At 47.0% G+C, this 15,470-nt stretch overlaps 1 protein-coding gene across 2 annotated transcripts in view; it reads right to left on the bottom strand.

The window, feature by feature from the left end:
• The window catches only part of BCL11A (BCL11 transcription factor A), a 137,641-nt gene that overhangs the window by 72,490 nt on the left and 49,681 nt on the right, over positions 1 to 15,470 (bottom strand). The window lies entirely within an intron of this gene.

The following is a 15,470-nucleotide window of genomic DNA, read 5'->3' as shown; positions in this document are numbered from 1 at the left end:
GACAGAGACATACAAAACATGGGCAGGGCAAGCCGGGGAGAGGGGAGGAGGGAAGGCGAAGGCAACACCAATGGACACTCATCAGGGGCTGGACATGAAAAAGAGAGCAGGACAAGCCAATGGACAGTGATCGCAGGGGGGAGAGGGGAGGGGGCGCGGCGGGAGGGGGTGCCCCGGCCGCCCGGCGCACGCTGCCGAACGGAGTCGGGGGGCCGGGGGCGGAGGGGGCGGCGGCGGCCGGACTCGCGAGTGGCCGCGGAGGAGCGGGCGCAGGAGGGGAGCCGAGAGAGGGGCGAGGGGGAGAAATTAAACACGCACACGCGGAGAAAGAAGGGAGGAAAAAGAGAGGGAGAAAGCCAGCAGGCAGGCAGCGGCAGCACACGCACGCACCCCCCCGCTGGAAAAGCAAAGACATCAATAAAGCCAAAGACGGGCAGAGAGGGCTGCGGGGCAGGCTGGCCGCGGGATGTGCCGAGGGGGTGGGAGAGCTGGGGGAAGCCAGGTAGGAGCGGAGACCACCCAAAAAGCTGGAGGGGGCCATCAGGCTCCTGGCTTCCCCACTCGCCCCCCCGCTTCGAAGCCGCCGAGTCCCCTCCTCCCGGGAGCTGCGGCCCGTCCCCGGGGGACGGCGGCGGCCCCGCGGGGAGCTGGGGGGCGGCGGGGGCTCGGCTCGGGCCGCGGCAAACTTCGGCGGGGAGCGGCGGGCTTTGCCCCGCTGCCGAGCCGAGCTCCTTGCCCCGGGGCGGGCCGGGGGAGAAGCGAGCGGAGTTTCGCCAGCGAGGAAGCGGCGAGAGCGGGAGGAGAAGCCGCAGGAGCTGGGGGGAAGGAAGGAGGGCTGCGGGACCTCGCAGATTTCCCCGCGGGCTTCTCTCGCCCGCCGTCCCGGAGCTCCCCTCCCCCGGCAGCGCTCCGAGTCCTGCCCGCAGCGACAAGTCTCTTAACGAAAGCGAAACGCGGGGCTGCCGGCGGCGGGGCTGGCACCGGGGGAGGGCGGGGAAGGGGGGGAGAGCGGCGGCGGCGGGAGGCACCGAGAAGTGGCTGGAGTTGGGAGGATGCGGCAGCGGCGGCTGCAACTTCGCCGAAAACACAGGGAGAGACGCAGAGGCTGCCGGCGCGGGGAGGGATCAGGTTGCAGTAGAAATAAGCTCCGCAGGCGAACGGGCGTTTGGAGCAAAGTGCGGCTGCGAAAGAAGTGTGCGAGGGGGAGAAAGCGTGTCCAGGACGGAGGCGGAGAGACCGAGCACCGGGCGGCCCCGCGGGAGGAGAGGGGACAAGAAGCCACTGTAAGAACGGCTTGAACGCGCAGAGCAGAGCTTACACCGCCCGGAGAACCCAGGGGGAGAGGGGTTCGGCGGGGACCTGTTGGCGAGGGGACGGGGACAATCGTTCTGGCGTGGGACGGTTTCAGCTTCCCAGCCCAGCCCCGGGCCGCTCCCCTCCTGCAGACGCGGACACGGGTGAGCGCGGCCGTGCGTGTCACCCCGTGGCTGCTGGGGCACGGGGGGAATAAAGCAAATCCCCGCCCTGCGTGACTTTCCGGGGGAGACCCAGACGCAGGTGACAACAGAACTGCTCCCAGCTTCCAGGGCTGGCTGCCGTACCCAGGCGTCCATACGTTGTATCAACGTATATAAACAGGCATGTGTGTGTACCGGAGATATAGATATATAGATGGGATTTGATTTATGTATAATGCCACGTGTAAAGCTTTTCAAGGTGGCTGCAATGTAAAAAGTAATGAGTTTATTACCCCTGAAAGGTTCTGCGGTTCACAAGTAACAGTCCTCTGAATTACAATTCATTAGGCAGTTGTGCGCTCCCTGAAGCCACCCGGCATCAGAACACCTACCTGCGGTTATTCCCAATAAATAACAGCCAACATTTCATTGATTTTCTTTAAAAAAATCATAGCAAATTAAGCACTTAGTTACAACTAAATCTGTTTTATTAGCGTACCGTGTTTGAGATTCCAGAGGTGACTTCCCAGACCGCATCTTAAAACCTACAGTCAAGAGCTAATTTTACAGATGCTTTCATGAATGGCAGCGAGGATCTTCCTACCATTAGCATGCCCTTAATTCCAGCGCCGTAAAATGCCTCGAATTAAATGGAAACTCGCTGTCTTAAAAAACAATATTTCATCCTGGCTAGGTAATTATTAATATTAGCATTTGATCGCAATAGTGCTGTGCTCCCCCCATCGTCATCGTGTTCCCCCCCCGCCCCAGCGCTTCGCATTGTCATGTGATTGGAGGGAGATAACAAACCTCAAGAAAGAAAAGGAGTCAGAAGACATTTTTAACACGGCATAACCGCAGATTAATAATGCAGGTGGGTTTGTATTTTATTGTATTTTTAGGGGAAGGGAACGAGGCTGTTTAACGAGCAGTCGTGGACAGAAAGTAACTATATTTACAATCGTTGATGTGGCTTTCGGTGGGTAATAAATTACGACAATATTAAAATTATTTTCTGCCAGCCCAGTTAACTGCGTTGGGGACCGTAAAGCCCTTACTGATTCCATTTATGCCTTGTAATTACAGTCCACGGGCTCTCTCTAAACCCTTTGGTGTATATTGTGTGTAAACTTTTAGCTAATAGACCTTTTTTGAATGGAGGGACTTTTCTCAGTACTTCCTGCAGTATATATTCTGTCTCTGATCTCTGTATTTAATGGCCAAGTCCTGCTTTATGCTTTATAATGTGTTGACAAGTTTTCTAACAGACTTTCTGAAATAATGCACATATATTCACGTCGGTTAGAAACTCCACAGTATTTTTAGAGTCGAGTAGATCTATATCCTAATGCACTGAGAGGGAGTGTAAATCATAGAGGATTTCATAGCCCTTTCAGTAGTTTTCTGTATGAAGTATGAGCAGCGTGGCCTCCAGACGTAACCTTTTAGAAAAAAAGACAGTGCTTTTATTTTATGGTGTAAAGTGCTTTTAGCTTCAGGGCTCTGAACGTGAATGTGGTCAACAAACAGCTTTTGCGAGGGACTTTGCTACAGCCTCAGCTCCGGGGCGCTACCTTCGCGATGGGGAGGGTTACGGGGCCACCTCCGGCTGCAGGACCGGGATAACCCCCCCCACAGAGACACGTTAACCCCAGAAATGCCACCCCAAGGCTCCCGCTCTGTGGCGGGGGGAGCTGCGCGCCCCGCCGCGTCCCCCCCAGCCCCGCAAACCGCCGGTGCTCGGCTCTGCCGGACCCCCCCGGGGAAGCTGCCGATGGCAGGGTCAGCCCCACGGGGACCGTCCCCGGCTTGTCCGGAGGGGATGAGCGGCCTCTGAGCTCACCCTGGTCCGGAGACCCATGGGAGGAAGGACAATGTCCCGCCTTCCCCCGCCTTGTCCCATGCTCCCCCATGCCTTGCTCCTCCTGCATTGCCCCCTCTGCTCCCCGCTTCTAGTGCCACCGCCACCCACAAACGGAGCATCTTTTGACTTGTCTGTGCCCATGACACGGTGGCATCACTCTGCTCACTTGTACTAATGAACCTAGTGAATGCAGCAGGTAAAAAACAGCTAGAAATGCTTAAATACTGACTGCTAACACCTAGAAATGCAGGTGAAAACAAACCTCAGCCAGCCCAGTGATCAGGCTCTGAGGATTCACGCAAACTTGCGTGTCACCTTCTGCTCCTCCGCAACCTTCCTTAGCCCAAGGTGCCCCGCAATCCTGCTGCAGCGGTTTGAGCTGCTGTCACCCCCAGCTGTCTTATCAGCTGCAGAGCCCCAGACCCAGAGCAAAGTCAGCTGAAGGAAACGTGGCCCCACATCTTTGTTGCGTGCAGGCATACTCTGAGGTACACGCTGAAACCAGGGCCGCGGTGGTTTTCGGGCTGCCTACAAGGGGAAGGCAACCTCGGAGGAGGGTCTGCGGTGTTAGCTGAACAGCTGTCCCACCTCAACCTGTCCCTGAGGCAGCAGCTCATGCCCTGGAATAGCTGAGGACACATGTCCCAGGGCAGGGGCAGAAACTTGCAGCAACAGGGCAGAGCACCCAGGTGACAACATTTGCACTGTAAAAATGACTTTTAAGTCTGCCAAAATGTACCCGTCCCTTTCCTCATACCGCAGTTTTCTGTCGGAGAAATAGTATGATCCTCCCTCTATTCAATCATGTGAGGTGCTTAGAGACTGCTGCAAGAAGGGACATAAAGCTGCCTAAAATTGACAAGTGTGGCCTTGCCCCATCTCGCAATCAGGCACACAGTCCTGCACAGGATGGGGACCAGAGGCACAAAGGAGCGTGACACAGTTCCCAACGCACGCTGCTGTCCCTGCCTATCTGCTAAGTCAGTGACAGACTTGGCAGTGGGCGAGTTCAGCAACTTTGGTGGGCAAATGTTCCTGCTTCAAAGCTCCAACTGTCATTCATTCGGAGCAGGAATCTCACTTGCCAACTCAGTACAGAACGTTAGGACCAAATACAAATTCCAAAATTCTGCCAGTTCTCTGGAGCTGGGCTGCATTATATAGCGGCAGATCGCACGGGGTTCTTTCTGACACCGGCTTGATAGTCTCAATCAGGCGGAGGCAACGTGGGTGGAACGCTTATCATACCAGGGTGACTCCCCGTGAACGAGCAGAGGACCTGCACGTTCTAGAAATAGTATGTGCAGTAGCGTTGCCACATGAGAAACTTGGGCACGCTGCTTTTCCTTTTCTCTGTTTTGGTTTGGTTTTCTTCCCCTTTTAATAAAGCCTCAAAACAAACCATGCTTCTGCAAGCGCTTACTAGCCAGCACAGCAGCGAGTCCGTGCAGGATCGCAAACACCAGAGCGCCAGGTGACAGAAAGGTTTCTTTATCAGCTTGCCCGAGGCAGGACCCGGAATAAAACCCTGAACTTGGAGAGACTTTTAGCATGCGTTTCAGCAAGGTGCGGGATTTCAGCCTGCACAGCACCCAGCATGATGGAGCCCTGGACCTTGACTGGACTTGCTGGGCATGACTGTAAAAGAAATAACACAAAGTGCTCGGGAAACAGACTTTCAAATGACAAAAACCCTCCTTTGAAGCATACAAACAGTTTTGCTTGTGCGTGGGCAGGCAGTGGAAAGCACTAGCAAATGCCCATAAAAATCTCATTTTTAATCAAATGTTTGATTTCAGCCCAACTGCTTTTAGTTTGTACTGCTCTAGTACTTACTTAGCTATTTATCATCTCGTATGTTTAATATTTACGTAGCTTTTAATAAGTAAACACGTAACATACCCCTAACAGTTTCTAGCCTCAGTTTCAAGCCAACGTGATTTAAACTATGTGCGTTTATAACTCCCCAGAACTTGACCTATAATGCAAATCCATACAGTCTTAATTATAGCAGCACCAGCAGCCACCTCATGAGTGAAATAGTTGAGCTTTCGTTACTGAAGAGGCACAGTAGTTAAGGTCTGTCAGCGCTCCTGTTACAATCCCCATCTTGAAGAGGTTATAACTTGGGCTGTGTAAATTTGATTGAGCTGAAACTTGGGACTCAGACTGTCAGTCCATATAGGGAATTATCTTATGAATAATTGCCTAACCCATTGCTTGATTCGCAGACCTTTAAAAAACCATTTTTAATGGGATTTAATGTTTTTTTCTTTTACTGACATCTAGGGTATGAATTTGGTACTTCTAGCTCTTCTGAAGCTCCATACTGAACAGTGTAAATATAAGTACACAAGTTAAAGCTATGTGTACACATACACTGATAAGAGACAATGAGCAAGAAATGGCTGTTAAATCTATCTCAAAAGAGAGTCCTAAATGTGTAAGATGAAAAGAACATAAATGCCTGCAACAGGAGGGAGCTAAAGCTCGTGAAATGTCTGATTTGTATATCAGCTGCATCACAATACGCTGCCATTCACACATCTCTTGAGCCCCTTTGTACCAAAACCATCATGCTGGGAAGGGAAGGTGCTCCCTGAACCCACAACCCAAAATACAGCTCCGGCACGTTACGGTACAGCGTATAGGTCCATTCGGTTACCTATAGACGCAGCAAGCATAGCTAGGAACGAGAAAACACCTGGCAGAGCGTTGGTCATTCAGTTATCTTTGCTAACAGCTTCTTGGAATCTTTTCATCTTCTTGGGCTTTATTTTCTTCCAAAACTGTGTGGAAGTGAGTCCCACACGTGCGTTGGCATCCGAACAGTCACATGAAAAGGGTGAGCTGTTCAACTTTGAACACCGAGCATAAACTTAAGCATCACTTTGCGTTACAAAGAATTTTACTGAGAATCCATAACACTTTTTACTAGTTTTAAATTTCTGTTTATCAGAGACGGTTTTAATCACCTCAAATCATAGTAAGCCAGAGCATACAGGGTTGGTTAAGGTATGGGATCAGGATTTTCCTTGACCCTAACACAAAATGACAAGCCCAGAGCTAGAAAGATGAGCCAAGGGCCATGAACAGATTGATCTCGTGGAGCCAGACCCCACAAAGTTTCCATGCCCACCTCAGCAAAGGGTTGCAGAGCAGGGACACCTACTGCACATCCGAACTCATGAGCAGCATCTCCAGCGGTTGCAGGAAGAGCTTTAACCGAGCCAGGCTGCAGCATCGGGCTCTCTCACTGCAGGGTTCTTGTGTGCACGTCATTCTGAAACAAAGTGCTGTGAGAAGCCAAACTCCCCTCAGCAAGATGTTCCACCCATCCAGATCCCCCATCCTTCAGGGCAACTCTGCCCTCACAGAAACAGATGATGGTTTAAGCATGGAAAAGTTGGTCCTCTTGAGTCACTGCTGAGATCCAGAATCATCTACCTGAGCAGATCGCTATCCTCAGGCCTATGAGCAGTAGGAAGACAGGTCGTGTTTAACACAATGTTTAAAATAGCAGCACGTCCAACTATGGCACAGTCACACTTCACCTCCAAAGTGCATCACTGAAGGAGAGCTGGACAGACTTGGTCTGATCCTGACCAAATCAAACATGTGGGGTGACTCCTGATGTTTTAGCACAGCAGTTGTTTATGAACAAGATCTTTTCAGTATCATAAGGAGAAGCTTTTTGCACTTCTGTACAAGATTAGATCCAAGGGGCTCAAACTCTCCCTATAAGGAAATCTGGGAAGCCCCACTCTGGATGTGGCAGGCAGGATGAGGAGGAACTGCAAACACTTTGTCTTGAAGAATAAATCCAACTGTACCTCAAATCACTTCAAAAAAAATAATAACAAAAATAATTCACTAATCTGAGAACCAGCAATCAAAAAGAAGTTATTTCCATTGAGGAATTAGTTTTGCTACATAGGATGAGGAAAGATTTAGTTGTTTTCTTGCATGCTGCTGAACACGGTCCCTTCTTCTTCCTCACACATTTGGTGTGAGGGACAATAGAGAAGGACAGTGCAATAAAGTCAGATTTTCCTCTTCTAGCTCTGATCAATATATCCCTTACCAGAGGAATCTACTTGGCCTTGGGTACTGCAAAATTCTTAAGCACATATTTATCTTTGGGCACATCAGCTGTACTTACATGTTTGAAGTAAGCGTGCACTCAAGCACCCTGTTAGATTGGCGCCTTAACATCTTTGTAAATAACTTCTATTACATTGCTTTTTAAAGCTTCAGCTTTCAGTCACTTAGAGTGCATTGAACTGAAATTTAACATACACAATCATCATTCTCTGTGTTCATCTTATATTACTATTTCAGGTGACATTTAGGTGTAGCTTTTAGCTTTAGCAAAGCAGAAATGCACATGCTTTGCAGAACATGACATAGCTCGTGTGAGCATCCAGATGAAAAAGAATTAATTGTTGAGATAGCAGAGATCTGTTTCTGCATTTGAAAATAAGGACAGCTTTACCGTGGATTTTCTTCTTTGCCATATTTATTCCCTGCAAAATAGCAGCTTAATTGTCAGAATGCTTACAACAATGTTTTAATGCAACTCCCTGTAGTCAGGCTATATTATTATATAGCCCAAAGCGGCACAGAAAGATGCAATGCTGAGAGGTAGCGGGAGGGGTGGTGGATAACCCGTGATAGGACCCCACTTCTTTGAGCAGTTTGGGTAGTTTTGCCACCATTTGTTATTATCAGCACATACAATTTTTACAGTACGGTGTGAATTCTGTCTGCAGTGAAAAGAATGCCTTCTACCACCAGTATGAATACGATTTCACTCAATTAAAAGAACATGCAAGTGTATTGTATAGAATTACATAGAAAGGTGATGTGCATTAAGTATGAGTGCTGGGGCTGGGGGGAGTTATTGTAGTAATGCTATTGTTCAGAGAGCAAATATTCCCCAGCATTTAAAAAAAAGGCAAGGGAAATTCAATATAGAAATCAGAAACACGTACAATGTTTGATATTACCATACTGAAATTAACGTATTCACAATTTAGACTTTAATTTTTCCTGTCGTGTTATGTTACACAGCATCTGAGTGCCTAGAGAGAAAAAAATAGATGGAAATGTATAGAGAGAGATCCACGGACTGTGCATGCTGCCATACACCCCCCTTAGATATTACGATGATAGGCCCTATAGATAAACGCAGCGTAAACACAAGCCATACCATAGCACCAGTCTTAAGTGCTATTCCCCACCCACAGCAGCAAGAAGTTTTGCATAGATGTGGCTGGAACGATGTGTTCCATTGTAATCCCCGCTCTGCAAAGCTCTTGAAGGATCCTCACACGGGGGTTTTGCTCCAGACCTCCTGGCACCCCAGGTCGTGCTGCCCAGAACCGAAGGTATCTGAATGTATAGGGATGTATGGGGATGCAGCCGCGGCAGCTCCTGCAAGGAAGGCCAAGAGCGTCTCGCAGCTGAGGTGTATCTTAGACAGACGTACTCTAAGCCAATAAAAATGAAACTATTCTCTTTTGAGACCTAATTAGCTTTTATATTCAAAGCTGTGCTGCGTATTTGTACACTGCTTAGGAGCGGGGCTAAAAAAAATATATGTACCATGACATTATACTTTTAAAGTGTCTATTGAAAGCTTTTCCCGTTCTCCAAGGATTGCCTCCTCCTTAGATGTATACATTCAGCGAATACGACCAGGCTAATTATTTTTCCCTGAAATGATCAGCGCTTGTCTCTAGTAGTTTGTACAGAAGCACAGACATCACGTCTTCAGTCTTGGAACTTAAAGAAACAGCAACTACCTTCAAACCCTAAGACAAAAAACTGTTTGATAAATAAATTCCCTACCGCAGGCTTTACAAGGCTTGAGCCCCGGTGCGCGTAGGTGCCTTTTTGCCTTTTTTTAGAGGGGTTTCTATATTTTTCTGTTACCTTTCCTGCCTGTAAAGCAATCACGAAGAGCAGCAGGAGGCACCATAAATATGCAAATCACTGCCAGATAACTGGTTTCACTGGTTCCGCCTTGGGAAGCGGCACCGCAGCCAGCAAAGCGTTCCTGAGCTTCTCACCAATTCTCCGACTCCTTCCTGCCTTTACCTCATTTTTGGGGGGTGTTTGAGGGCTTTTCTACTTCTTAATTTCTTGCACAAGGGGTATTGGAGTTCTCCTCGTTCACCCTGAGGAGCACTGGGGGTTTATTACCACCTCTTTCTAATTACAAGGTCAAGGTTTTCGTGTCTCCATCAGCTCACTGGAGAGGTGCTCGTACCTTCGTGGCATCACAGACCTGCTCAGGAATATCTGGGGATGCTCATGTACGGATGTGCAACCTGAAATACACGCTAAGGCCCTCTCTTTTCTAACTCAGCATTCAAAGGATTAAAACCACTAGTTTCCAAATGAAAATTAAAGTGTAATTCATAGGTAAACATTTACAAAAGTCCATGAGACCATTTTTTTTTGAAAAATCACAGTGATCTTATGTGGATTCTGTGTTTGCTCTGCTAGTCAATTCAAAGCAACATTACTTATTAAATCAATATTTTGTGTGGCATTTGTCAAAAGCATGGACTGAGCATTTGGATATTTAAAAAAAAAAACAACACCAAAGTAAACAATCCAACTAATTTATGAGTGCAGTACCTTTAATGCAAATATTCCTATCAGTATAGTGGTGGCCCCATATAACACAATAAGATACAATTCAGACCTGAGACGGTCTATTGAATACATAATATGCATTTTTAAAATTGCCTAGAAACGTATTCATACGGTAAAATCTAATGGTTCAGGCGGAGCTTTTACTCTTGATCAAATAATAAAAATTGTTAGAGACCACTCTGTCATCTCATTGCTCGCCAGCCTCCGCGAGAACCGTTTTACGTTCCCGCTTAAATAGGACGGGAGAGCAAGAAGGAAAACATAAACCACGGAAGAGTTACTACAGGCATTAACTTTTAAGCCAGAAAAGCGAGAGAGCTGGAAAGCGAGCGGGGGAATTGGGGAATTGCCTCTTTCACTCTGTACCCATCGAGGTTTCCTACAGCCAAACCTCTGGATGTCAGGACACGGTTGTACCCACCAAGCCTGAGGGTGACCGTGGTGAGGTGTCGTGGTTCTGCCTCCAAAATACCTTTTTTGTTGTGGATTTAAGTCTGCCAGGGAAGGGGACTAGTGTGGACAGACAGATGGAGCCTGTGGGGAGATGAGCCTCCCTGCAGGACAGGGTGGGTGGTGATGGCCTTGTCCGCGGAGGAGGAATCTGAAGTGCAGACTAGTAATACCGATTACTATTAAAGCACAGCGCTCTTCATTACTGAAAACTTCAAATAACTCTCCTGAACTATATTTGAGACTTTTTTTTTCATGTTAACTCCAGGTTCGATTGCTAGAAAAGGTTGACTGCTAGAAAAGGAAACCCAGTGCAGTGCACAGCAGTGGGGAATCGCAGCCCTTCTCTACTAGAACCCCTGCCATATACGTACTGTCACTCACCTTCCAGACACTCCGTACAACCATTCAATCTATTGAATCAAGAGACTGTTTGATCTTATCTGCATCTGTGAGCTGACTGTCAACCTGCTTAGGCTGCATATTAAATCATCTATAGTAGCTGTATCAAGCTGGGATGATCTGTTAATTCTAAATTTATTAACCCTTAGAGTGCAGTCATCATGTTTAATTTAGTGTAGCCAGCGTCTCTTTTACAAGACTAAATCCTTCTTTAAGATATGGCTGAGCTGGAGGTTAAAGAATCAGGATCTTGGAGGAGATGGTAACTGGAAAGAGCTCACTTTGCTCTCTGAGAGCCAGCTGACAGCATCGCTGCTCCAAAAGTATATATGAGTGTTTGCATCATGCTCTTGTGTCCGTACTATGGGGTGTGTGCACACGTGGACGCGCCTCGTTGCATTTCCCACAGAAGGAGTTTTGCCCGAGATGAGAAAGAATAAGAGTGGCCTCAAACAAGACCTCATCTCCCTGCCTCCCCCAGGGCTTAAAATCAGAAATCCAAGTGAGAGCACCACATGGCGAGGGTGGCTGCAAGCAGAGGCCACCCAGGACCCACCACCAAGCCTCTTCCAAGTCAGCTCCTGCTCCTTGCTCTGTCGCTGCTGTCTAAATCAATTTACAAACGTCCTCAGAGCACTGAGGACCGCGGCCGCTGCAGGACATGCAAGAAGTCAAGTGCTGCTATCTGCATACGTACGAATGTACCCCCACGCAGACATATATACAAATAATTTTATACAGATACGTACACACGCAACAATACGTTAATCTGTTTGTTACGCTCATGCACGTCTCTCCCTGCCCCTCTCTCCTGTTATCTATTATCCTCGCACGTTGCTGATGGTATCAACATATTCACAGCTTTTATTTCAGTCGCAAACTGCTAGGCATGCTTCTTTTTTTGGTAATCACGTGCCCGGTATCTCTCTAATGTAGCCTAATAACAATTTTAGCATTCAGATGAAGCGATTTCATTCTGTGACTGCCTTTTCTATTAGATTTGATTCTGAGAAGCCCCAGTGGGTGCCTCCGAGGCAGAGATCTATCTGTGAGGCTGCAACCGATTCAATAGCAGCCTGAGCTAACCTTGACCTTTCCCTAGACCCTGCTCCATCTGGTGCCAGCCTGGTCCCCCCCTTCTCCTCCTCCTTGCTTCACAGCCAGCATTGATCAAGGCGAATCGAGCGTCTCTCTCCCTCCAAGGGCTGGGCAGTCGCAGAAAGGACAGCATATTTCAATATATGGAAATGATCGAGCCTCTTATGCAATCATAAATCTACATAGAGCCTCGTGATTTGGTATTTCATTCACCTCCAAAGGTTCTCCCCCTTCCCTTTCATCCCCCCCACCCAAGCAGGGATTTATAAACTATAAGACAACGGCTTTCCCCAACACCTGGAAATTATAAAGCTTGCTGTTTACTGGGAACAGACGCCTGGTGATTTCATCTGATTTATTTTGCATTTTGTTTATTTATTTGCAACTCGGCTGTTTTCCCCACATGCTTGGGAGATATATATATGTGTGTGTGTGTGTATTTATTTATTTTATGGTGGGTCCGCCATCCCGTTCCCCCGCTCCATTCCAGGGTGGCACCAGCCCCGGGAGGGGCTGTTCCGGTTTAGCCAGGGTAGGCTCAGTTCCCAGTGCACCGGGTTCCCCCCCAGCATCGTCTCTGGCCACCGCTCATTCCTCCCTGCACCGGGGTGGTTGTTGGGACCACTCAGCCCCTTTTCAAGAGCCGGAAACGAGCAGAAGCTCCTGGGATAAAGCAGCACTCACCACATTGTCATCTGCCCAGTTCTGCTCTGGTTTCTTCTCCCCTTTCCCACGGTGGCTCTAAGGGGCAGCACCCCGGGGTTCCCCTCCCCAAAACCAAGCACGACCCACCCCCACCCCCCCAGGAGAACTGGTGGTGCCAAACTATTCCTAATAATTCCTCCTAAAGGGGGGAATTAAATTTCTAATAACGACCAGCACGGCTTTTAGCATTGAGATGTAACTCCGTCCTGCACACTACTCCCTGGCCACGACCATTTCCTTACATTTACATGCGATCATTTTATTCTTCTTCCTAGGAATTCTGATATGACCACATTTTTTTGGTCGCATACCAGCCTCGAGATTATATAACAGATTATGTAAAATTATAATTACAAGATAATATATGCAGACTCAATTATTATATAGAGTTTCCTGCATATCTATAGCGAGGCACACAGCACGTATGTTAAGTCGGTTCTGCAATATTTGCATAGCCAACACTTCTTCTGTCTGTAGATACGGAGTAGAAAAGAAACGGATAGGTATTTGACAGTACATATATATAAGAGATATATTATTTAAGAGAAAAATGTATCTGGAAATAGATTTCTCTCCATTTTGAGGAATTTGTTTTGCTTTATCTCCACGGGTAGTAAAAAATAATAGGAAAAAACTGTGAATTACATTGAAAAGAAAAAAGATACATTCAATTTGTCAGTTTAATATTACACTTCCTTTCTGCAATGCTACAAAGATTTAGAACATTTCCCAAACTTTCGGCTCTAATCTGCGTCACAGGTTTGGTTGGAGGACCTGCCACTACACGCCTGCTAAAAATGAGTGTCAATTAATAATGAAACCCACTCTTCCTTAGTTCTGCACTCAAGTAATTTAACAGGTTTTGATAAAACCACAAACGCAACAGTGAGAATTTTCCAACGCGTGCAGTACCAACAGTTTTCATTCTAAAGCACCAAAACTTCCCCAAATACAACTGCTGAATATTTCTTCGCTTTTCTCAGTGGCCATCTACACATATTATACATTTAAAATATAAAGAATATCCATCTCATTAAAAAGTGTAGTTTGTTCCACCAGGAGTATTAACTGGTGGAAACAATCTCAGATGTAGGCAGTTAAAGTAAGTCCGCTGTGTTATTTGTGGCCTCAAAAATTAGAAATAATTCGAAACAAGGAGAGTTTTGAGCTCATGTTTTCCACCACGTGCGAAGTCACCGGAAAACATTCGCCCTTATAACACAACAAGATTCATAAACTCTTGGCTTTCCGAGCTACCTGAGCAATCATGTAACCTCTGCAGAAGCACCTAAGCGTGGTTTGTTGTTGAAAAGCATATTGTACTTATTAGTAAAAATGTGAGATGGCTTAAAAAACAATTTGAGCTATGAATTGCCATCTGCTCAATGGAGGGAAACAGAAAGTAACTGAATATATTTTCTCACTTTTTTTATAGTAACATAAACATCACTCCAGAACACTATAAACTTCTAGCTGTACGAATGGCGTTTGTTTGTACAGTTCCTCATGCCTCAGGTCAGGACTTTGTCCACACGCTAAAACGCTGTTTCTTTGCATTGTCTGCAAATATCCTGAAGTATTTTCTTTTTCCCTGATTAAACAAGATTTCATTTCAGGAATTAGAAGTTTGATCCTGCTTCCCACACCTTGTCCCTGATAAAGAGCTAAGCACATCTGTGCGTGCTTTGAGATGTCAAAATAGGGGTGAAGCAGCATATACAACTTGTTCTGGTTCTCTGTGTGGGAGGGGAAGAGGGAAGGTTTATGTTACCCAGCTTTTACGTAGCACTTTGCACCACTAGTGTCCATCACAAGAGAATTTTTTTCCCTACTTAACTTACTTCTTTGCTGTCCTTCAGCTTTATACACCTGTTTATTCCATTTCTTACCTAACTGCCTCAAACGCTCTGCTCCTGCCAGCGATGGATCAAAGGGGAGAAGGTTTCTGGAGCGCAGGGAGTCATTCAAACCAAGGGTCCAGGTTCAGACACGTGGAAAACGTGAAGCACAAGATCGCAATTTGCAAGGAGTTCACAAGAAGCGCACGGACGGGAGGAGTTGAGAATTATTACAGCTCTGTCCCACAATACAAGCGCGTGTTAGACGGCAATTCTGCAACACAGAAATTGTCTTCATCTGCCTAATGCTTTCTCCTCCCTAAAGGACTGACTTTTCAAAAGCACTGCTTCAAAATAATAACACAACGAGCAGCTTTTCTGCTCCCATGGAACTTGGCAGGAGGATAAATATGATTTAAAGGAAGAAGGGAATCGAAAACTCAGAGGGAAAGGGAAATACAATGCCATAAAAGTGGCCTGTACCCCTCACATTTTAATTTTCACAAACACCCCTAGTAGGTTTGGGCACAACAAACCGCCTGAGATTTAAATGCGAAGCTCATTCAGTGGCTGTGTCACAGCACACGCCCAGGTGTTCTACCCCTCTCATACAGATCACCCCATAGTATTAAGATTCAAATCACCTGTCCTCCATCGCTAATAAAAATGAAATACATCAGGGGAAGTTCGAATACAGTGGCTCGACAGAGCATGTCATGTCTCACAGGTGGAAAAAAAATGCTACAAGTGCACGATCAAAAAAGTAGCTGTCTGTTTTTATGGCATCTTTCTGTTTCCATCTGTCTCCTATAGGCCTCTCAGAGTGTAGCACAAGGCCAATTCTTACAGCAGAACTCCCTGCTACGCTGAGAAAAGTCATGAAACTCCCAGATTTTGGGTGGTTTTTTTCCCTTTTTTGAGCATGCAAAACACAAGCAAACTGCAGTACTTCAAATGGCCCTTCTCCAGTTAAGAAGTTACAACAGCAGA

The sequence above is a fragment of the Columba livia genome, chromosome 3 (genome assembly GCF_036013475.1).
Source record: "Columba livia isolate bColLiv1 breed racing homer chromosome 3, bColLiv1.pat.W.v2, whole genome shotgun sequence".
Taxonomy (NCBI): Eukaryota; Metazoa; Chordata; class Aves; order Columbiformes; family Columbidae; genus Columba; species Columba livia.
This window is presented reverse-complemented; position numbering and strand designations above follow the sequence as displayed.